Genomic DNA, 23,392 nt, shown 5'->3' with positions numbered 1-23,392 from the left:
TGTCAGGTTTTTTCGAATGTATTGATCACTTCTGTCTGGTTTTCTATTTTGGCGGGTTTAAAAATATTTTTGGATGAGTTTTGGCGGGTTTGAAAATATTTTGGCTCTTTGCGCAGAGATGACGGTGGCGGTTGCGGTGCGCTCCAGGGCGCTACTTCTGTGGAAAGACGCCTGGCAGCGGCACTTGGGACAGCTCCGCGTCTCCGTATTCTGCGTTTCTTGCCTTCTGCATCTCAGCAAAATGCTTTCCCACTAGGTCTAGCAAGGAGAAACTGTGGCAGCTGAGTAGATGTAGCCCGGCCCGCCCTTTGAAGTTGACAAGTTCTTGGCATCTCAGAGCCTCAAGGCAAGAGCAAGGTTATCTATGGTAGGCCGGGGCAGAACTAGCAGCAAGCAGAGCAAAGTTGTCCAAGAATAGCTTCCATTGGAATGCTAATGGCAATTGAAGAGGCAGGCCAGTGGCAAGCCACTAGCTTCTAGCAGTTTGAAAGTTGCAGACACAGTGCAGGTGTTGTGCGGCTTCCTTCTTGGCCTCCTAGAAGGTGTCACATTCTCCGTCTCTTGCTTGCCAATATGTTGCCGTGTTCCTCTTATTTTTTGGTTGGTTTTGAATTGTTTTTATGATGTTTTGGCGGGTTTTCGGAATGTTTTGGTGGTGTTTTAGAATGTTTTGGTGGTGTTTCAGAATGTTTTGTTTTCTCTTGTGTTGTTTTGATTGTCTTGGCAGGTTGTGGAACATTTGGATTCCTTTTGGCGGGTTTTAAAATATTTTGGTGGGTATTTGGAATGTTTTGGTTTGCTTTCATTTGTTTTGATGATGTTTTGGCAAGCTATTGAAAGTTTCGATCACTTCTGACTGGTTTTCTAGTATTTTGGCATCTTTTCAGAATGTTTTGATCAGGTTTGGCAGGTTCTAAACTATTTTGTCGGGTTTTTGGAATGTTTTGGTTGGTTTTGATTTGTTTTTATGATGTTTTGGCCAGATTTCGGAATATTTTGGCTGGTTTTTGGAATGTTTTGGTTGGTTTTGATTTGTTTTTATGATGTTTTGGCGGGTTTTCGGAATGTCTTGGTTGGGTTTTAGAATGTTTTGTATTCTCTTGTGTTGTTTTTATTGTGTTGGCAGGTTTTGGAATGTTTGGATTCCTTTTGGCGGGTTTTAAAATCTTTTGGCGGGTATTTGGAATGTTTTGGCGGGTATTCGGAAGGTTTTGATTAGTTTTGACGGGTTTTGAAATATTTTGGCGGGTTTTTAGAAGGTTTGGATTTGTTTTGATTTGTTTTGATTCTGTTTAGCCCAGTTTTTGGTGTGTTTGGATTAGCTTTGGTGGGCTTGATCATGTTTTGTCAGGTTTTTTCGAATGTATTGATCACTTCTGTCTGGTTTTCTATTTTGGCGGGTTTAAAAATATTTTTGGATGAGTTTTGGCGGGTTTGAAAATATTTTGGCTCTTTGCGCAGAGATGACGGTGCCGGTTGCGGTGCGCTCCGGGGCGCTCCTTCTGCGGAAAGACGCCTGGCAGCGGCACTTGGGACAGCTCCGCGTCTCCGTATTCTGCGTTTCTTGCCTTCTGCATCTCAGCAAAATGCTTTCCCACTAGGTCTAGCAAGGAGAAACTGTGGCAGCTGAGTAGATGTAGCCCGGCCCGCCCTTTGAAGTTGACAAGTTCTTGGCATCTCAGAGCCTCAAGGCAAGAGCAAGGTTCTCTATGGTAGGCTGGGGCAGAACTAGCAGCAAGCAGAGCAAAGTTGTCCAAGAATAGCTTCCATTGGAATGCTAATGGCAATTGAAGAGGCAGGCCAGTGGCAAGCCACTAGCTTCTAGCAGTTTGAAAGTTGCAGACACAGTGCAGGTGTTGTGCGGCTTCCTTCTTGGCCTCCTAGAAGGTGCCGCGTTCTCCGTCTCTTGCTTGCCAATATGTTGCCGTGTTCCTCTTATTTTTTGGTTGGTTTTGATTTGTTTTGATGATGTTTTGGCGGGTTTTCGGAATGTTTTGGTGGTGTTTTAGAATGTTTTGGTGGTGTTTCAGAATGTTTTGTTTTCTCTTGTGTTGTTTTGATTGTCTTGGCAGGTTGTGGAACATTTGGATTCCTTTTGGCGGGTTTTAAAATCTTTTGGCAGGTATTTGGAATGTTTTGGTTTGCTTTCATTTGTTTTGATTATGTTTTGACAAGTTATTGAAAGTTTCGATCACTTCTGACTGGTTTTCTAGTATTTTGGCATCTTTTCAGAATGTTTTGATCAGTTTTGGCAGGTTCTAAACTATTTTGTCAGGTTTTTGGAATGTTTTGGTTGGTTTTGATTTGTTTTTATGATGTTTTGCCAAGTTTTTTGAATGTTTTGATCAGTTCTGGCTGGTTTTCTAATGTTTTGGCATCTTTTCAGCATGTTTTGATGAGTTTTGTGGGTCTAAATAATTTTGGCGGGTTTCTGGAATATTTTGGTTGGTTTTGATTTGTTTTTATGATGCTTTGGCGGGTTTTCGGAATGTCTTGGTTGGGTTTTAGAATGTTTTGTATTCTCTTGAGTTGTTTTTATTGTGTTGGCAGGTTTTGGAATGTTTGGATACTTTTTGGCGAGTTTTAAAATCTTTTGGCTGGTATTTGGAATGTTTTGGCGGGTATTCAGAATGTTTTGATTAGTTTTGACGGGTTTTGAAATATTTTGGCGGGGTTTTAGAAGGTTTGGATTTGTTTTGATTTGTTTTGATTCTGTTTAGCCCAGTTTTTGGTGTGTTTGGATTAGCTTTGGTGGGCTTGATCATGTTTTGTCAGGTTTTTTCGAATGTATTGATCACCTCTGTCTGGTTTTCTATTTTGGCGGGTTTGAAAATATTTTTGGATGAGTTTTGGCGGGTTTTAAAATATTTTGGCTCTTTGCGCAGAGATGACGGTGGCGGTTGCGGGGCGCTCCGGGGCGCTCCTTCTGCGGAAAGACGCCTGGCAGCGGCACTTGGGACAGCTCCGCGTCTCCGTATTCTGCGTTTCTTGCCTTCTGCATCTCAGCAAAATGCTTTCCCACTAGGTCTAGCAAGGAGAAACTGTGGCAGCTGAGTAGATGTAGCCCGGCCCGCCCTTTGAAGTTGACAAGTTCTTGGCATCTCAGAGCCTCAAGGCAAGAGCAAGGTTCTCTATGGTAGGCTGGGGCAGAACTAGCAGCAAGCAGAGCAAAGTTGTCCAAGAATAGCTTCCATTGGAATGCTAATGGCAATTGAAGAGGCAGGCCAGTGGCAAGCCACTAGCTTCTAGCAGTTTGAAAGTTGCAGACACAGTGCAGGTGTTGTGCGGCTTCCTTCTTGGCCTCCTAGAAGGTGCCGCGTTCTCCGTCTCTTGCTTGCCAATATGTTGCCGTGTTCCTCTTATTTTTTGGTTGGTTTTGAATTGTTTTTATGATGTTTTGGCGGGTTTTCAGAATGTTTTGGTGGTGTTTCGGAATGTTTTGGTGGTGTTTCAGAATGTTTTGTTTTCTCTTGTGTTGTTTTGATTGTCTTGGCAGGTTGTGGAACATTTGGATTCCTTTTGGCGGGTTTTAAAATATTTTGGTGGGTATTTGGAATGTTTTGGTTTGCTTTCATTTGTTTTGATTATGTTTTGGCAAGCTATTGAAAGTTTCGATCACTTCTGACTGGTTTTCTAGTATTTTGGCATCTTTTCAGAATGTTTTGATCAGGTTTGGCAGGTTCTAAACTATTTTGTCGGGTTTTTGGAATGTTTTGGTTGGTTTTGATTTGTTTTTATGATGTTTTGGCCAGATTTCGGAATATTTTGGCTGGTTTTTGGAATGTTTTGGTTGGTTTTGATTTGTTTTTATGATGTTTTGGCGGGTTTTCGGAATGTCTTGGTTGGGTTTTAGAATGTTTTGTATTCTCTTGAGTTGTTTTTATTGTGTTGGCAGGTTTTGAAATGTTTGGATACTTTTTGGCGGGTTTTAAAATCTTTTGGCGGGTATTTGGAATGTTTTGGCGGGTATTCGGAAGGTTTTGATTAGTTTTGACGGGTTTTGAAATATTTTGGCGGGTTTTTAGAAGGTTTGGATTTGTTTTGATTTGTTTTGATTCTGTTTAGCCCAGTTTTTGGTGTGTTTGGATTAGCTTTGGTGGGCTTGATCATGTTTTGTCAGGTTTTTTCGAATGTATTGATCACTTCTGTCTGGTTTTCTATTTTGGCGGGTTTAAAAATATTTTTGGATGAGTTTTGGCGGGTTTGAAAATATTTTGGCTCTTTGCGCAGAGATGACGGTGGCGGTTGCGGTGCGCTCCAGGGCGCTACTTCTGTGGAAAGACGCCTGGCAGCGGCACTTGGGACAGCTCCGCGTCTCCGTATTCTGCGTTTCTTGCCTTCTGCATCTCAGCAAAATGCTTTCCCACTAGGTCTAGCAAGGAGAAACTGTGGCAGCTGAGTAGATGTAGCCCGGCCCGCCCTTTGAAGTTGACAAGTTCTTGGCATCTCAGAGCCTCAAGGCAAGAGCAAGGTTATCTATGGTAGGCCGGGGCAGAACTAGCAGCAAGCAGAGCAAAGTTGTCCAAGAATAGCTTCCATTGGAATGCTAATGGCAATTGAAGAGGCAGGCCAGTGGCAAGCCACTAGCTTCTAGCAGTTTGAAAGTTGCAGACACAGTGCAGGTGTTGTGCGGCTTCCTTCTTGGCCTCCTAGAAGGTGTCACATTCTCCGTCTCTTGCTTGCCAATATGTTGCCGTGTTCCTCTTATTTTTTGGTTGGTTTTGAATTGTTTTTATGATGTTTTGGCGGGTTTTCGGAATGTTTTGGTGGTGTTTTAGAATGTTTTGGTGGTGTTTCAGAATGTTTTGTTTTCTCTTGTGTTGTTTTGATTGTCTTGGCAGGTTGTGGAACATTTGGATTCCTTTTGGCGGGTTTTAAAATATTTTGGTGGGTATTTGGAATGTTTTGGTTTGCTTTCATTTGTTTTGATGATGTTTTGGCAAGCTATTGAAAGTTTCGATCACTTCTGACTGGTTTTCTAGTATTTTGGCATCTTTTCAGAATGTTTTGATCAGGTTTGGCAGGTTCTAAACTATTTTGTCGGGTTTTTGGAATGTTTTGGTTGGTTTTGATTTGTTTTTATGATGTTTTGGCCAGATTTCGGAATATTTTGGCTGGTTTTTGGAATGTTTTGGTTGGTTTTGATTTGTTTTTATGATGTTTTGGCGGGTTTTCGGAATGTCTTGGTTGGGTTTTAGAATGTTTTGTATTCTCTTGTGTTGTTTTTATTGTGTTGGCAGGTTTTGGAATGTTTGGATTCCTTTTGGCGGGTTTTAAAATCTTTTGGCGGGTATTTGGAATGTTTTGGCGGGTATTCGGAAGGTTTTGATTAGTTTTGACGGGTTTTGAAATATTTTGGCGGGTTTTTAGAAGGTTTGGATTTGTTTTGATTTGTTTTGATTCTGTTTAGCCCAGTTTTTGGTGTGTTTGGATTAGCTTTGGTGGGCTTGATCATGTTTTGTCAGGTTTTTTCGAATGTATTGATCACTTCTGTCTGGTTTTCTATTTTGGCGGGTTTAAAAATATTTTTGGATGAGTTTTGGCGGGTTTGAAAATATTTTGGCTCTTTGCGCAGAGATGACGGTGCCGGTTGCGGTGCGCTCCGGGGCGCTCCTTCTGCGGAAAGACGCCTGGCAGCGGCACTTGGGACAGCTCCGCGTCTCCGTATTCTGCGTTTCTTGCCTTCTGCATCTCAGCAAAATGCTTTCCCACTAGGTCTAGCAAGGAGAAACTGTGGCAGCTGAGTAGATGTAGCCCGGCCCGCCCTTTGAAGTTGACAAGTTCTTGGCATCTCAGAGCCTCAAGGCAAGAGCAAGGTTCTCTATGGTAGGCTGGGGCAGAACTAGCAGCAAGCAGAGCAAAGTTGTCCAAGAATAGCTTCCATTGGAATGCTAATGGCAATTGAAGAGGCAGGCCAGTGGCAAGCCACTAGCTTCTAGCAGTTTGAAAGTTGCAGACACAGTGCAGGTGTTGTGCGGCTTCCTTCTTGGCCTCCTAGAAGGTGCCGCGTTCTCCGTCTCTTGCTTGCCAATATGTTGCCGTGTTCCTCTTATTTTTTGGTTGGTTTTGATTTGTTTTGATGATGTTTTGGCGGGTTTTCGGAATGTTTTGGTGGTGTTTTAGAATGTTTTGGTGGTGTTTCAGAATGTTTTGTTTTCTCTTGTGTTGTTTTGATTGTCTTGGCAGGTTGTGGAACATTTGGATTCCTTTTGGCGGGTTTTAAAATCTTTTGGCAGGTATTTGGAATGTTTTGGTTTGCTTTCATTTGTTTTGATTATGTTTTGACAAGTTATTGAAAGTTTCGATCACTTCTGACTGGTTTTCTAGTATTTTGGCATCTTTTCAGAATGTTTTGATCAGTTTTGGCAGGTTCTAAACTATTTTGTCAGGTTTTTGGAATGTTTTGGTTGGTTTTGATTTGTTTTTATGATGTTTTGCCAAGTTTTTTGAATGTTTTGATCAGTTCTGGCTGGTTTTCTAATGTTTTGGCATCTTTTCAGCATGTTTTGATGAGTTTTGTGGGTCTAAATAATTTTGGCGGGTTTTTGGAATATTTTGGTTGGTTTTGATTTGTTTTTATGATGTTTTGGCGGGTTTTCGGAATGTCTTGGTTGGGTTTTAGAATGTTTTGTATTCTCTTGAGTTGTTTTTATTGTGTTGGCAGGTTTTGGAATGTTTGGATACTTTTTGGCGAGTTTTAAAATCTTTTGGCTGGTATTTGGAATGTTTTGGCGGGTATTCAGAATGTTTTGATTAGTTTTGACGGGTTTTGAAATATTTTGGCGGGGTTTTAGAAGGTTTGGATTTGTTTTGATTTGTTTTGATTCTGTTTAGCCCAGTTTTTGGTGTGTTTGGATTAGCTTTGGTGGGCTTGATCATGTTTTGTCAGGTTTTTTCGAATGTATTGATCACCTCTGTCTGGTTTTCTATTTTGGCGGGTTTGAAAATATTTTTGGATGAGTTTTGGCGGGTTTTAAAATATTTTGGCTCTTTGCGCAGAGATGACGGTGGCGGTTGCGGGGCGCTCCGGGGCGCTCCTTCTGCGGAAAGACGCCTGGCAGCGGCACTTGGGACAGCTCCGCGTCTCCGTATTCTGCGTTTCTTGCCTTCTGCATCTCAGCAAAATGCTTTCCCACTAGGTCTAGCAAGGAGAAACTGTGGCAGCTGAGTAGATGTAGCCCGGCCCGCCCTTTGAAGTTGACAAGTTCTTGGCATCTCAGAGCCTCAAGGCAAGAGCAAGGTTCTCTATGGTAGGCTGGGGCAGAACTAGCAGCAAGCAGAGCAAAGTTGTCCAAGAATAGCTTCCATTGGAATGCTAATGGCAATTGAAGAGGCAGGCCAGTGGCAAGCCACTAGCTTCTAGCAGTTTGAAAGTTGCAGACACAGTGCAGGTGTTGTGCGGCTTCCTTCTTGGCCTCCTAGAAGGTGCCGCGTTCTCCGTCTCTTGCTTGCCAATATGTTGCCGTGTTCCTCTTATTTTTTGGTTGGTTTTGAATTGTTTTTATGATGTTTTGGCGGGTTTTCAGAATGTTTTGGTGGTGTTTCGGAATGTTTTGGTGGTGTTTCAGAATGTTTTGTTTTCTCTTGTGTTGTTTTGATTGTCTTGGCAGGTTGTGGAACATTTGGATTCCTTTTGGCGGGTTTTAAAATATTTTGGTGGGTATTTGGAATGTTTTGGTTTGCTTTCATTTGTTTTGATTATGTTTTGGCAAGCTATTGAAAGTTTCGATCACTTCTGACTGGTTTTCTAGTATTTTGGCATCTTTTCAGAATGTTTTGATCAGGTTTGGCAGGTTCTAAACTATTTTGTCGGGTTTTTGGAATGTTTTGGTTGGTTTTGATTTGTTTTTATGATGTTTTGGCCAGATTTCGGAATATTTTGGCTGGTTTTTGGAATGTTTTGGTTGGTTTTGATTTGTTTTTATGATGTTTTGGCGGGTTTTCAGAATGTCTTGGTTGGGTTTTAGAATGTTTTGTATTCTCTTGAGTTGTTTTTATTGTGTTGGCAGGTTTTGGAATGTTTGGATACGTTTTGGCGGGTTTTAAAATCTTTTGGCGGGTATTTGGAATGTTTTGGCGGGTATTCGGAAGGTTTTGATTAGTTTTGACGGGTTTTGAAATATTTTGGCGGGTTTTTAGAAGGTTTGGATTTGTTTTGATTTGTTTTGATTCTGTTTAGCCCAGTTTTTGGTGTGTTTGGATTAGCTTTGGTGGGCTTGATCATGTTTTGTCAGGTTTTTTCGAATGTATTGATGACTTCTGTCTGGTTTTCTATTTTGGCGGGTTTGAAAATATTTTTGGATGAGTTTTGGCGGGTTTTAAAATATTTTGGCTCTTTGCGCAGAGATGACGGTGGCGGTTGCGGTGCGCTCCGGGGCGCTACTTCTGTGGAAAGACGCCTGGCAGCGGCACTTGGGACAGCTCCGCGTCTCCGTATTCTGCGTTTCTTGCCTTCTGCATCTCAGCAAAATGCTTTCCCACTAGGTCTAGCAAGGAGAAACTGTGGCAGCTGAGTAGATGTAGCCCGGCCCGCCCTTTGAAGTTGACAAGTTCTTGGCATCTCAGAGCCTCAAGGCAAGAGCAAGGTTATCTATGGTAGGCTGGGGCAGAACTAGCAGCAAGCAGAGCAAAGTTGTCCAAGAATAGCTTCCATTGGAATGCTAATGGCAATTGAAGAGGCAGGCCAGTGGCAAGCCACTAGCTTCTAGCAGTTTGAAAGTTGCAGACACAGTGCAGGTGTTGTGCGGCTTCCTTCTTGGCCTCCTAGAAGGTGCCGCGCTCTCCGTCTCTTGCTTGCCAATATGTTGCCGTGTTCCTCTTATTTTTTGGTTGGTTTTGATTTGTTTTTATGATGTTTTGGCGGGTTTTCGGAATGTTTTGGTGGTGTTTTAGAATGTTTTGTTTTCTCTTGTGTTGTTTATATTGTCTTGGCAGGTTTTGGAATGTTTGGATTCCTTTTGGTGGGTTTTAAAATCTTTTGGCGGGTATTTGGAATGTTTTGGTTTGCTTTCATTTGTTTTGATTATGTTTTGGCAAGTTATTGAATGTTTCGATCACTTCTGACTGGTTTTCTAGTATTTTGGCATCTTTTCAGAATGTTTTGATCAGGTTTGGCAGGTTCTAAACTATTTTGTCAGGTTTTTGGAATTTTTTGGTTGGTTTTGATTTGTTTTTATGATGTTTTGCCAAGTTTTTTGAATGTTTTGATCAGTTCAGGCTGGTTTTCTAATGTTTTGGCATCTTTTCAGCATGTTTTGATGAGTTTTGTGGGTCTAAATAATTTTGGCGGGTTTTTGGAATGTTTTGGTTGGTTTTGATTTGTTTTTATGATGTTTTGGCGGGTTTTCAGAATGTCTTGGTTGGGTTTTAGAATGTTTTGTATTCTCTTGAGTTGTTTTTATTGTGTTGGCAGGTTTTGGAATGTTTGGATACTTTTTGGCGAGTTTTAAAATCTTTTGGCTGGTATTTGGAATGTTTTGGCAGGTATTCAGAATGTTTTGATTAGTTTTGACGGGTTTTGAAATATTTTGGCGGGTTTTTAGAAGGTTTGGATTTGTTTTGATTTGTTTTGATTCTGTTTAGCCCAGTTTTTGGTGTGTTTGGATTAGCTTTGGTGGGCTTGATCATGTTTTGTCAGGTTTTTTCGAATGTATTGATCACCTCTGTCTGGTTTTCTATTTTGGCGGGTTTGAAAATATTTTTGGATGAGTTTTGGCGGGTTTGAAAATATTTTGGCTCTTTGCGCAGAGATGACGGTGGCGGTTGCGGGGCGCTCCGGGGCGCTCCTTCTGCGGAAAGACGCCTGGAAGCGGCACTTGGGACAGCTCCGCATCTCCGTATTCTGCGTTTCTTGCCTTCTGCATCTCAGCAAAATGCTTTCCCACTAGGTCTAGCAAGGAGAAACTGTGGCAGCTGAGTAGATGTAGCCCGGCCCGCCCTTTGAAGTTGACAAGTTCTTGGCATCTCAGAGCCTCAAGGCAAGAGCAAGGTTCTCTATGGTAGGCTGGGGCAGAACTAGCAGCAAGCAGAGCAAAGTTGTCCAAGAATAGCTTCCATTGGAATGCTAATGGCAATTGAAGAGGCAGGCCAGTGGCAAGCCACTAGCTTCTAGCAGTTTGAAAGTTGCAGACACAGTGCAGGTGTTGTGCGGCTTCCTTCTTGGCCTCCTAGAAGGTGTCACGTTCTCCGTCTCTTGCTTGCCAATATGTTGCCGTGTTCCTCTTATTTTTTGGTTGGTTTTGAATTGTTTTTATGATGTTTTGGCGGGTTTTCGGAATGTTTTGGTGGTGTTTCGGAATGTTTTGGTGGTGTTTCAGAATGTTTTGTTTTCTCTTGTGTTGTTTTGATTGTCTTGGCAGGTTGTGGAACATTTGGATTCCTTTTGGCGGGTTTTAAAATATTTTGGTGGGTATTTGGAATGTTTTGGTTTGCTTTCATTTGTTTTGATTATGTTTTGGCAAGTTATTGAAAGTTTCGATCACTTCTGACTGGTTTTCTAGTATTTTGGCATCTTTTCAGAATGTTTTGATCAGGTTTGGCAGGTTCTAAACTATTTTGTCGGGTTTTTGCAATGTTTTGGTTGGTTTTGATTTGTTTTTATGATGTTTTGGCCAGATTTCGGAATATTTTGGCTGGTTTTTGGAATGTTTTGGTTGGTTTTGATTTGTTTTTATGATGTTTTGGCGGGTTTTCGGAATGTCTTGGTTGGGTTTTAGAATGTTTTGTATTCTCTTGAGTTGTTTTTATTGTGTTGGCAGGTTTTGGAATGTTTGGATACTTTTTGGCGGGTTTTAAAATCTTTTGGCGGGTATTTGGAATGTTTTGGCGGGTATTCGGAAGGTTTTGATTAGTTTTGACGGGTTTTGAAATATTTTGGCGGGTTTTTAGAAGGTTTGGATTTGTTTTGATTTGTTTTGATTCTGTTTAGCCCAGTTTTTGGTGTGTTTGGATTAGCTTTGGTGGGCTTGATCATGTTTTGTCAGGTTTTTTCGAATGTATTGATCACTTCTGTCTGGTTTTCTATTTTGGCGGGTTTAAAAATATTTTTGGATGAGTTTTGGCGGGTTTGAAAATATTTTGGCTCATTGCGCAGAGATGACGGTGCCGGTTGCGGTGCGCTCCGGGGCGCTCCTTCTGCGGAAAGACGCCTGGCAGCGGCACTTGGGACAGCTCCGCGTCTCCGTATTCTGCGTTTCTTGCCTTCTGCATCTCAGCAAAATGCTTTCCCACTAGGTCTAGCAAGGAGAAACTGTGGCAGCTGAGTAGATGTAGCCCGGCCCGCCCTTTGAAGTTGACAAGTTCTTGGCATCTCAGAGCCTCAAGGCAAGAGCAAGGTTCTCTATGGTAGGCTGGGGCAGAACTAGCAGCAAGCAGAGCAAAGTTGTCCAAGAATAGCTTCCATTGGAATGCTAATGGCAATTGAAGAGGCAGGCCAGTGGCAAGCCACTAGCTTCTAGCAGTTTGAAAGTTGCAGACACAGTGCAGGTGTTGTGCGGCTTCCTTCTTGGCCTCCTAGAAGGTGCCGCGCTCTCCGTCTCTTGCTTGCCAATATGTTGCCGTGTTCCTCTTATTTTTTGGTTGGTTTTGATTTGTTTTGATGATGTTTTGGCGGGTTTTCGGAATGTTTTGGTGGTGTTTCGGAATGTTTTGGTGGTGTTTCAGAATGTTTTGTTTTCTCTTGTGTTGTTTTGATTGTCTTGGCAGGTTGTGGAACATTTGGATTCCTTTTGGCGGGTTTTAAAATATTTTGGTGGGTATTTGGAATGTTTTGGTTTGCTTTCATTTGTTTTGATGATGTTTTGGCAAGCTATTGAAAGTTTCGATCACTTCTGACTGGTTTTCTAGTATTTTGGCATCTTTTCAGAATGTTTTGATCAGGTTTGGCAGGTTCTAAACTATTTTGTCGGGTTTTTGGAATGTTTTGGTTGGTTTTGATTTGTTTTTATGATGTTTTGGCCAGATTTCGGAATATTTTGGCTGGTTTTTGGAATGTTTTGGTTGGTTTTGATTTGTTTTTATGATGTTTTGGCGGGTTTTCAGAATGTCTTGGTTGGGTTTTAGAATGTTTTGTATTCTCTTGAGTTGTTTTTATTGTGTTGGCAGGTTTTGGAATGTTTGGATACGTTTTGGCGGGTTTTAAAATCTTTTGGCGGGTATTTGGAATGTTTTGGCGGGTATTCGGAAGGTTTTGATTAGTTTTGACGGGTTTTGAAATATTTTGGCGGGTTTTTAGAAGGTTTGGATTTGTTTTGATTTGTTTTGATTCTGTTTAGCCCAGTTTTTGGTGTGTTTGGATTAGCTTTGGTGGGCTTTATCATGTTTTGTCAGGTTTTTTCGAATGTATTGATGACTTCTGTCTGGTTTTCTATTTTGGCGGGTTTGAAAATATTTTTGGATGAGTTTTGGCGGGTTTTAAAATATTTTGGCTCTTTGCGCAGAGATGACGGTGGCGGTTGCGGTGCGCTCCGGGGCGCTACTTCTGTGGAAAGACGCCTGGCAGCGGCACTTGGGACAGCTCCGCGTCTCCGTATTCTGCGTTTCTTGCCTTCTGCATCTCAGCAAAATGCTTTCCCACTAGGTCTAGCAAGGAGAAACTGTGGCAGCTGAGTAGATGTAGCCCGGCCCGCCCTTTGAAGTTGACAAGTTCTTGGCATCTCAGAGCCTCAAGGCAAGAGCAAGGTTCTCTATGGTAGGCTGGGGCAGAACTAGCAGCAAGCAGAGCAAAGTTGTCCAAGAATAGCTTCCATTGGAATGCTAATGGCAATTGAAGAGGCAGGCCAGTGGCAAGCCACTAGCTTCTAGCAGTTTGAAAGTTGCAGACACAGTGCAGGTGTTGTGCGGCTTCCTTCTTGGCCTCCTAGAAGGTGCCGCGCTCTCCGTCTCTTGCTTGCCAATATGTTGCCGTGTTCCTCTTATTTTTTGGTTGGTTTTGATTTGTTTTTATGATGTTTTGGCGGGTTTTCGGAATGTTTTGGTGGTGTTTTAGAATGTTTTGTTTTCTCTTGTGTTGTTTATATTGTCTTGGCAGGTTTTGGAATGTTTGGATTCCTTTTGGTGGGTTTTAAAATCTTTTGGCGGGTATTTGGAATGTTTTGGTTTGCTTTCATTTGTTTTGATTATGTTTTGGCAAGTTATTGAATGTTTCGATCACTTCTGACTGGTTTTCTAGTATTTTGGCATCTTTTCAGAATGTTTTGATCAGGTTTGGCAGGTTCTAAACTATTTTGTCAGGTTTTTGGAATTTTTTGGTTGGTTTTGATTTGTTTTTATGATGTTTTGCCAAGTTTTTTGAATGTTTTGATCAGTTCAGGCTGGTTTTCTAATGTTTTGGCATCTTTTCAGCATGTTTTGATGAGTTTTGTGGGTCTAAATCATTTTGGCGGGTTTTTGGAATATTTTGGTTGGTTTTGATTTGTTTTTATGATGTTTTGGCGGGTTTTTGGAATGTCTTGGTTGGGTTTTAGAATGTTTTGTATTCTCTTGAGTTGTTTTTATTGTGTTGGCAGGTTTTGGAATGTTTGGATACTTTTTGGCGAGTTTTAAAATCTTTTGGCTGGTATTTGGAATGTTTTGGCAGGTATTCAGAATGTTTTGATTAGTTTTGACGGGTTTTGAAATATTTTGGCGGGTTTTTAGAAGGTTTGGATTTGTTTTGATTTGTTTTGATTCTGTTTAGCCCAGTTTTTGGTGTGTTTGGATTAGCTTTGGTGGGCTTTATCATGTTTTGTCAGGTTTTTTCGAATGTATTGATCACCTCTGTCTGGTTTTCTATTTTGGCGGGTTTGAAAATATTTTTGGATGAGTTTTGGCGGGTTTGAAAATATTTTGGCTCTTTGCGCAGAGATGACGGTGCCGGTTGCGGGGCGCTCCGGGGCGCTCCTTCTGCGGAAAGACGCCTGGCAGCGGCACTTGGGACAGCTCCGCATCTCCGTATTCTGCGTTTCTTGCCTTCTGCATCTCAGCAAAATGCTTTCCCACTAGGTCTAGCAAGGAGAAACTGTGGCAGCTGAGTAGATGTAGCCCGGCCCGCCCTTTGAAGTTGACAAGTTCTTGGCATCTCAGAGCCTCAAGGCAAGAGCAAGGTTCTCTATGCTAGGCTGGGGCAGAACTAGCAGCAAGCAGAGCAAAGTTGTCCAAGAATAGCTTCCATTGGAATGCTAATGGCAATTGAAGAGGCAGGCCAGTGGCAAGCCACTAGCTTCTAGCAGTTTGAAAGTTGCAGACACAGTGCAGGTGTTGTGCGGCTTCCTTCTTGGCCTCCTAGAAGGTGTCACGTTCTCCGTCTCTTGCTTGCCAATATGTTGCCGTGTTCCTCTTATTTTTTGGTTGGTTTTGAATTGTTTTTATGATGTTTTGGCGGGTTTTCGGAATGTTTTGGTGGTGTTTCGGAATGTTTTGGTGGTGTTTCAGAATGTTTTGTTTTCTCTTGTGTTGTTTTGATTGTCTTGGCAGGTTGTGGAACATTTGGATTCCTTTTGGCGGGTTTTAAAATATTTTGGTGGGTATTTGGAATGTTTTGGTTTGCTTTCATTTGTTTTGATTATGTTTTGGCAAGTTATTGAAAGTTTCGATCACTTCTGACTGGTTTTCTAGTATTTTGGCATCTTTTCAGAATGTTTTGATCAGGTTTGGCAGGTTCTAAACTATTTTGTCGGGTTTTTGCAATGTTTTGGTTGGTTTTGATTTGTTTTTATGATGTTTTGGCCAGATTTCGGAATATTTTGGCTGGTTTTTGGAATGTTTTGGTTGGTTTTGATTTGTTTTTATGATGTTTTGGCGGGTTTTCGGAATGTCTTGGTTGGGTTTTAGAATGTTTTGTATTCTCTTGAGTTGTTTTTATTGTGTTGGCAGGTTTTGGAATGTTTGGATACTTTTTGGCGGGTTTTAAAATCTTTTGGCGGGTATTTGGAATGTTTTGGCGGGTATTCGGAAGGTTTTGATTAGTTTTGACGGGTTTTGAAATATTTTGGCGGGTTTTTAGAAGGTTTGGATTTGTTTTGATTTGTTTTGATTCTGTTTAGCCCAGTTTTTGGTGTGTTTGGATTAGCTTTGGTGGGCTTGATCATGTTTTGTCAGGTTTTTTCGAATGTATTGATCACTTCTGTCTGGTTTTCTATTTTGGCGGGTTTAAAAATATTTTTGGATGAGTTTTGGCGGGTTTGAAAATATTTTGGCTCATTGCGCAGAGATGACGGTGCCGGTTGCGGTGCGCTCCGGGGCGCTCCTTCTGCGGAAAGACGCCTGGCAGCGGCACTTGGGACAGCTCCGCGTCTCCGTATTCTGCGTTTCTTGCCTTCTGCATCTCAGCAAAATGCTTTCCCACTAGGTCTAGCAAGGAGAAACTGTGGCAGCTGAGTAGATGTAGCCCGGCCCGCCCTTTGAAGTTGACAAGTTCTTGGCATCTCAGAGCCTCAAGGCAAGAGCAAGGTTCTCTATGGTAGGCTGGGGCAGAACTAGCAGCAAGCAGAGCAAAGTTGTCCAAGAATAGCTTCCATTGGAATGCTAATGGCAATTGAAGAGGCAGGCCAGTGGCAAGCCACTAGCTTCTAGCAGTTTGAAAGTTGCAGACACAGTGCAGGTGTTGTGCGGCTTCCTTCTTGGCCTCCTAGAAGGTGCCGCGCTCTCCGTCTCTTGCTTGCCAATATGTTGCCGTGTTCCTCTTATTTTTTGGTTGGTTTTGATTTGTTTTGATGATGTTTTGGCGGGTTTTCGGAATGTTTTGGTGGTGTTTCGGAATGTTTTGGTGGTGTTTCAGAATGTTTTGTTTTCTCTTGTGTTGTTTTGATTGTCTTGGCAGGTTGTGGAACATTTGGATTCCTTTTGGCGGGTTTTAAAATATTTTGGTGGGTATTTGGAATGTTTTGGTTTGCTTTCATTTGTTTTGATGATGTTTTGGCAAGCTATTGAAAGTTTCGATCACTTCTGACTGGTTTTCTAGTATTTTGGCATCTTTTCAGAATGTTTTGATCAGGTTTGGCAGGTTCTAAACTATTTTGTCGGGTTTTTGGAATGTTTTGGTTGGTTTTGATTTGTTTTTATGATGTTTTGGCCAGATTTCGGAATATTTTGGCTGGTTTTTGGAATGTTTTGGTTGGTTTTGATTTGTTTTTATGATGTTTTGGCGGGTTTTCAGAATGTCTTGGTTGGGTTTTAGAATGTTTTGTATTCTCTTGAGTTGTTTTTATTGTGTTGGCAGGTTTTGGAATGTTTGGATACGTTTTGGCGGGTTTTAAAATCTTTTGGCGGGTATTTGGAATGTTTTGGCGGGTATTCGGAAGGTTTTGATTAGTTTTGACGGGTTTTGAAATATTTTGGCGGGTTTTTAGAAGGTTTGGATTTGTTTTGATTTGTTTTGATTCTGTTTAGCCCAGTTTTTGGTGTGTTTGGATTAGCTTTGGTGGGCTTGATCATGTTTTGTCAGGTTTTTTCGAATGTATTGATGACTTCTGTCTGGTTTTCTATTTTGGCGGGTTTGAAAATATTTTTGGATGAGTTTTGGCGGGTTTTAAAATATTTTGGCTCTTTGCGCAGAGATGACGGTGGCGGTTGCGGTGCGCTCCGGGGCGCTACTTCTGTGGAAAGACGCCTGGCAGCGGCACTTGGGACAGCTCCGCGTCTCCGTATTCTGCGTTTCTTGCCTTCTGCATCTCAGCAAAATGCTTTCCCACTAGGTCTAGCAAGGAGAAACTGTGGCAGCTGAGTAGATGTAGCCCGGCCCGCCCTTTGAAGTTGACAAGTTCTTGGCATCTCAGAGCCTCAAGGCAAGAGCAAGGTTCTCTATGGTAGGCTGGGGCAGAACTAGCAGCAAGCAGAGCAAAGTTGTCCAAGAATAGCTTCCATTGGAATGCTAATGGCAATTGAAGAGGCAGGCCAGTGGCAAGCCACTAGCTTCTAGCAGTTTGAAAGTTGCAGACACAGTGCAGGTGTTGTGCGGCTTCCTTCTTGGCCTCCTAGAAGGTGCCGCGCTCTCCGTCTCTTGCTTGCCAATATGTTGCCGTGTTCCTCTTATTTTTTGGTTGGTTTTGATTTGTTTTTATGATGTTTTGGCGGGTTTTCGGAATGTTTTGGTGGTGTTTTAGAATGTTTTGTTTTCTCTTGTGTTGTTTATATTGTCTTGGCAGGTTTTGGAATGTTTGGATTCCTTTTGGTGGGTTTTAAAATCTTTTGGCGGGTATTTGGAATGTTTTGGTTTGCTTTCATTTGTTTTGATTATGTTTTGGCAAGTTATTGAATGTTTCGATCACTTCTGACTGGTTTTCTAGTATTTTGGCATCTTTTCAGAATGTTTTGATCAGGTTTGGCAGGTTCTAAACTATTTTGTCAGGTTTTTGGAATTTTTTGGTTGGTTTTGATTTGTTTTTATGATGTTTTGCCAAGTTTTTTGAATGTTTTGATCAGTTCAGGCTGGTTTTCTAATGTTTTGGCATCTTTTCAGCATGTTTTGATGAGTTTTGTGGGTCTAAATCATTTTGGCGGGTTTTTGGAATATTTTGGTTGGTTTTGATTTGTTTTTATGATGTTTTGGCGGGTTTTTGGAATGTCTTGGTTGGGTTTTAGAATGTTTTGTATTCTCTTGAGTTGTTTTTATTGTGTTGGCAGGTTTTGGAATGTTTGGATACTTTTTGGCGAGTTTTAAAATCTTTTGGCTGGTATTTGGAATGTTTTGGCAGGTATTCAGAATGTTTTGATTAGTTTTGACGGGTTTTGAAATATTTTGGCGGGTTTTTAGAAGGTTTGGATTTGTTTTGATTTGTTTTGATTCTGTTTAGCCCAGTTTTTGGTGTGTTTGGATTAGCTTTGGTGGGCTTGATCATGTTTTGTCAGGTTTTTTCGAATGTATTGATCACCTCTGTCTGGTTTTCTATTTTGGCGGGTTTGAAAATATTTTTGGATGAGTTTTGGCGGGTTTGAAAATATTTTGGCTCTTTGCGCAGAGATGACGGTGCCGGTTGCGGGGCGCTCCGGGGCGCTCCTTCTGCGGAAAGACGCCTGGCAGCGGCACTTGGGACAGCTCCGCGTCTCCGTATTCTGCGTTTCTTGCCTTCTGCATCTCAGCAAAATGCTTTCCCACTAGGTCTAGCAAGGAGAAACTGTGGCAGCTGAGTAGATGTAGCCCGGCCCGCCCTTTGAAGTTGACAAGTTCTTGGCATCTCAGAGCCTCAAGGCAAGAGCAAGGTTATCTATGGTAGGCCGGGGCAGAACTAGCAGCAAGCAGAGCAAAGTTGTCCAAGAATAGCTTCCATTGGAATGCTAATGGCAATTGAAGAGGCAGGCCAGTGGCAAGCCACTAGCTTCTAGCAGTTTGAAAGTTGCAGACACAGTGCAGGTGTTGTGCGGCTTCCTTCTTGGCCTCCTAGAAGGTGTCACATTCTCCGTCTCTTGCTTGCCAATATGTTTCCGTGTTCCTCTTATTTTTTGGTTGGTTTTGAATTGTTTTTATGATGTTTTGGCGGGTTTTCGGAATGTTTTGGTGGTGTTTCGGAATGTTTTGGTGGTGTTTCAGAATGTTTTGTTTTCTCTTGTGTTGTTTTGATTGTCTTGGCAGGTTGTGGAACATTTGGATTCCTTTTGGCGGGTTTTAAAATATTTTGGTGGGTATTTGGAATGTTTTGGTTTGCTTTCATTTGTTTTGATGATGTTTTGGCAAGCTATTGAAAGTTTCGATCACTTCTGACTGGTTTTCTAGTATTTTGGCATCTTTTCAGAATGTTTTGATCAGGTTTGGCAGGTTCTAAACTATTTTGTCGGGTTTTTGGAATGTTTTGGTTGGTTTTGATTTGTTTTTATGATGTTTTGGCCAGATTTCGGAATATTTTGGCTGGTTTTTGGAATGTTTTGGTTGGTTTTGATTTGTTTTTATGATGTTTTGGCGGGTTTTCGGAATGTCTTGGTTGGGTTTTAGAATGTTTTGTATTCTCTTGTGTTGTTTTTATTGTGTTGGCAGGTTTTGGAATGTTTGGATTCCTTTTGGCGGGTTTTAAAATCTTTTGGCGGGTATTTGGAATGTTTTGGCGGGTATTCGGAAGGTTTTGATTAGTTTTGACGGGTTTTGAAATATTTTGGCGGGTTTTTAGAAGGTTTGGATTTGTTTTGATTTGTTTTGATTCTGTTTAGCCCAGTTTTTGGTGTGTTTGGATTAGCTTTGGTGGGCTTGATCATGTTTTGTCAGGTTTTTTCGAATGTATTGATCACTTCTGTCTGGTTTTCTATTTTGGCGGGTTTAAAAATATTTTTGGATGAGTTTTGGCGGGTTTGAAAATATTTTGGCTCTTTGCGCAGAGATGACGGTGCCGGTTGCGGTGCGCTCCGGGGCGCTCCTTCTGCGGAAAGACGCCTGGCAGCGGCACTTGGGACAGCTCCGCGTCTCCGTATTCTGCGTTTCTTGCCTTCTGCATCTCAGCAAAATGCTTTCCCACTAGGTCTAGCAAGGAGAAACTGTGGCAGCTGAGTAGATGTAGCCCGGCCCGCCCTTTGAAGTTGACAAGTTCTTGGCATCTCAGAGCCTCAAGGCAAGAGCAAGGTTCTCTATGGTAGGCTGGGGCAGAACTAGCAGCAAGCAGAGCAAAGTTGTCCAAGAATAGCTTCCATTGGAATGCTAATGGCAATTGAAGAGGCAGGCCAGTGGCAAGCCACTAGCTTCTAGCAGTTTGAAAGTTGCAGACACAGTGCAGGTGTTGTGCGGCTTCCTTCTTGGCCTCCTAGAAGGTGCCGCGTTCTCCGTCTCTTGCTTGCCAATATGTTGCCGTGTTCCTCTTATTTTTTGGTTGGTTTTGATTTGTTTTGATGATGTTTTGGCGGGTTTTCGGAATGTTTTGGTGGTGTTTTAGAATGTTTTGGTGGTGTTTCAGAATGTTTTGTTTTCTCTTGTGTTGTTTTGATTGTCTTGGCAGGTTGTGGAACATTTGGATTCCTTTTGGCGGGTTTTAAAATATTTTGGTGGGTATTTGGAATGTTTTGGTTTGCTTTCATTTGTTTTGATTATGTTTTGACAAGTTATTGAAAGTTTCGATCACTTCTGACTGGTTTTCTAGTATTTTGGCATCTTTTCAGAATGTTTTGATCAGTTTTGGCAGGTTCTAAACTATTTTGTCAGGTTTTTGGAATGTTTTGGTTGGTTTTGATTTGTTTTTATGATGTTTTGCCAAGTTTTTTGAATGTTTTGATCAGTTCTGGCTGGTTTTCTAATGTTTTGGCATCTTTTCAGCATGTTTTGATGAGTTTTGTGGGTCTAAATAATTTTGGCGGGTTTTTGGAATATTTTGGTTGGTTTTGATTTGTTTTTATGATGTTTTGGCGGGTTTTCGGAATGTCTTGGTTGGGTTTTAGAATGTTTTGTATTCTCTTGAGTTGTTTTTATTGTGTTGGCAGGTTTTGGAATGTTTGGATACTTTTTGGCGAGTTTTAAAATCTTTTGGCTGGTATTTGGAATGTTTTGGCGGGTATTCAGAATGTTTTGATTAGTTTTGACGGGTTTTGAAATATTTTGGCGGGGTTTTAGAAGGTTTGGATTTGTTTTGATTTGTTTTGATTCTGTTTAGCCCAGTTTTTGGTGTGTTTGGATTAGCTTTGGTGGGCTTGATCATGTTTTGTCAGGTTTTTTCGAATGTATTGATCACCTCTGTCTGGTTTTCTATTTTGGCGGGTTTGAAAATATTTTTGGATGAGTTTTGGCGGGTTTTAAAATATTTTGGCTCTTTGCGCAGAGATGACGGTGGCGGTTGCGGGGCGCTCCGGGGCGCTCCTTCTGCGGAAAGACGCCTGGCAGCGGCACTTGGGACAGCTCCGCGTCTCCGTATTCTGCGTTTCTTGCCTTCTGCATCTCAGCAAAATGCTTTCCCACTAGGTCTAGCAAGGAGAAACTGTGGCAGCTGAGTAGATGTAGCCCGGCCCGCCCTTTGAAGTTGACAAGTTCTTGGCATCTCAGAGCCTCAAGGCAAGAGCAAGGTTCTCTATGGTAGGCTGGGGCAGAACTAGCAGCAAGCAGAGCAAAGTTGTCCAAGAATAGCTTCCATTGGAATGCTAATGGCAATTGAAGAGGCAGGCCAGTGGCAAGCCACTAGCTTCTAGCAGTTTGAAAGTTGCAGACACAGTGCAGGTGTTGTGCGGCTTCCTTCTTGGCCTCCTAGAAGGTGCCGCGTTCTCCGTCTCTTGCTTGCCAATATGTTGCCGTGTTCCTCTTATTTTTTGGTTGGTTTTGAATTGTTTTTATGATGTTTTGGCGGGTTTTCAGAATGTTTTGGTGGTGTTTCGGAATGTTTTGGTGGTGTTTCAGAATGTTTTGTTTTCTCTTGTGTTGTTTTGATTGTCTTGGCAGGTTGTGGAACATTTGGATTCCTTTTGGCGGGTTTTAAAATATTTTGGTGGGTATTTGGAATGTTTTGGTTTGCTTTCATTTGTTTTGATTATGTTTTGGCAAGCTATTGAAAGTTTCGATCACTTCTGACTGGTTTTCTAGTATTTTGGCATCTTTTCAGAATGTTTTGATCAGGTTTGGCAGGTTCTAAACTATTTTGTCGGGTTTTTGGAATGTTTTGGTTGGTTTTGATTTGTTTTTATGATGTTTTGGCCAGATTTCGGAATATTTTGGCTGGTTTTTGGAATGTTTTGGTTGGTTTTGATTTGTTTTTATGATGTTTTGGCGGGTTTTCAGAATGTCTTGGTTGGGTTTTAGAATGTTTTGTATTCTCTTGAGTTGTTTTTATTGTGTTGGCAGGTTTTGGAATGTTTGGATACGTTTTGGCGGGTTTTAAAATCTTTTGGCGGGTATTTGGAATGTTTTGGCGGGTATTCGGAAGGTTTTGATTAGTTTTGACGGGTTTTGAAATATTTTGGCGGGTTTTTAGAAGGTTTGGATTTGTTTTGATTTGTTTTGATTCTGTTTAGCCCAGTTTTTGGTGTGTTTGGATTAGCTTTGGTGGGCTTGATCATGTTTTGTCAGGTTTTTTCGAATGTATTGATGACTTCTGTCTGGTTTTCTATTTTGGCGGGTTTGAAAATATTTTTGGATGAGTTTTGGCGGGTTTTAAAATATTTTGGCTCTTTGCGCAGAGATGACGGTGGCGGTTGCGGTGCGCTCCGGGGCGCTACTTCTGTGGAAAGACGCCTGGCAGCGGCACTTGGGACAGCTCCGCGTCTCCGTATTCTGCGTTTCTTGCCTTCTGCATCTCAGCAAAATGCTTTCCCACTAGGTCTAGCAAGGAGAAACTGTGGCAGCTGAGTAGATGTAGCCCGGCCCGCCCTTTGAAGTTGACAAGTTCTTGGCATCTCAGAGCCTCAAGGCAAGAGCAAGGTTATCTATGGTAGGCTGGGGCAGAACTAGCAGCAAGCAGAGCAAAGTTGTCCAAGAATAGCTTCCATTGGAATGCTAATGGCAATTGAAGAGGCAGGCCAGTGGCAAGCCACTAGCTTCTAGCAGTTTGAAAGTTGCAGACACAGTGCAGGTGTTGTGCGGCTTCCTTCTTGGCCTCCTAGAAGGTGCCGCGCTCTCCGTCTCTTGCTTGCCAATATGTTGCCGTGTTCCTCTTATTTTTTGGTTGGTTTTGATTTGTTTTTATGATGTTTTGGCGGGTTTTCGGAATGTTTTGGTGGTGTTTTAGAATGTTTTGTTTTCTCTTGTGTTGTTTATATTGTCTTGGCAGGTTTTGGAATGTTTGGATTCCTTTTGGTGGGTTTTAAAATCTTTTGGCGGGTATTTGGAATGTTTTGGTTTGCTTTCATTTGTTTTGATTATGTTTTGGCAAGTTATTGAATGTTTCGATCACTTCTGACTGGTTTTCTAGTATTTTGGCATCTTTTCAGAATGTTTTGATCAGGTTTGGCAGGTTCTAAACTATTTTGTCAGGTTTTTGGAATTTTTTGGTTGGTTTTGATTTGTTTTTATGATGTTTTGCCAAGTTTTTTGAATGTTTTGATCAGTTCAGGCTGGTTTTCTAATGTTTTGGCATCTTTTCAGCATGTTTTGATGAGTTTTGTGGGTCTAAATCATTTTGGCGGGTTTTTGGAATGTTTTGGTTGGTTTTGATTTGTTTTTATGATGTTTTGGCGGGTTTTCAGAATGTCTTGGTTGGGTTTTAGAATGTTTTGTATTCTCTTGAGTTGTTTTTATTGTGTTGGCAGGTTTTGGAATGTTTGGATACTTTTTGGCGAGTTTTAAAATCTTTTGGCTGGTATTTGGAATGTTTTGGCAGGTATTCAGAATGTTTTGATTAGTTTTGACGGGTTTTGAAATATTTTGGCGGGTTTTTAGAAGGTTTGGATTTGTTTTGATTTGTTTTGATTCTGTTTAGCCCAGTTTTTGGTGTGTTTGGATTAGCTTTGGTGGGCTTGATCATGTTTTGTCAGGTTTTTTCGAATGTATTGATCACCTCTGTCTGGTTTTCTATTTTGGCGGGTT

Source organism: Passer domesticus, chromosome 2 (genome assembly GCF_036417665.1).
Source record: "Passer domesticus isolate bPasDom1 chromosome 2, bPasDom1.hap1, whole genome shotgun sequence".
Classification (NCBI taxonomy): Eukaryota; Metazoa; Chordata; class Aves; order Passeriformes; family Passeridae; genus Passer; species Passer domesticus.
This window is presented reverse-complemented; position numbering follows the sequence as displayed.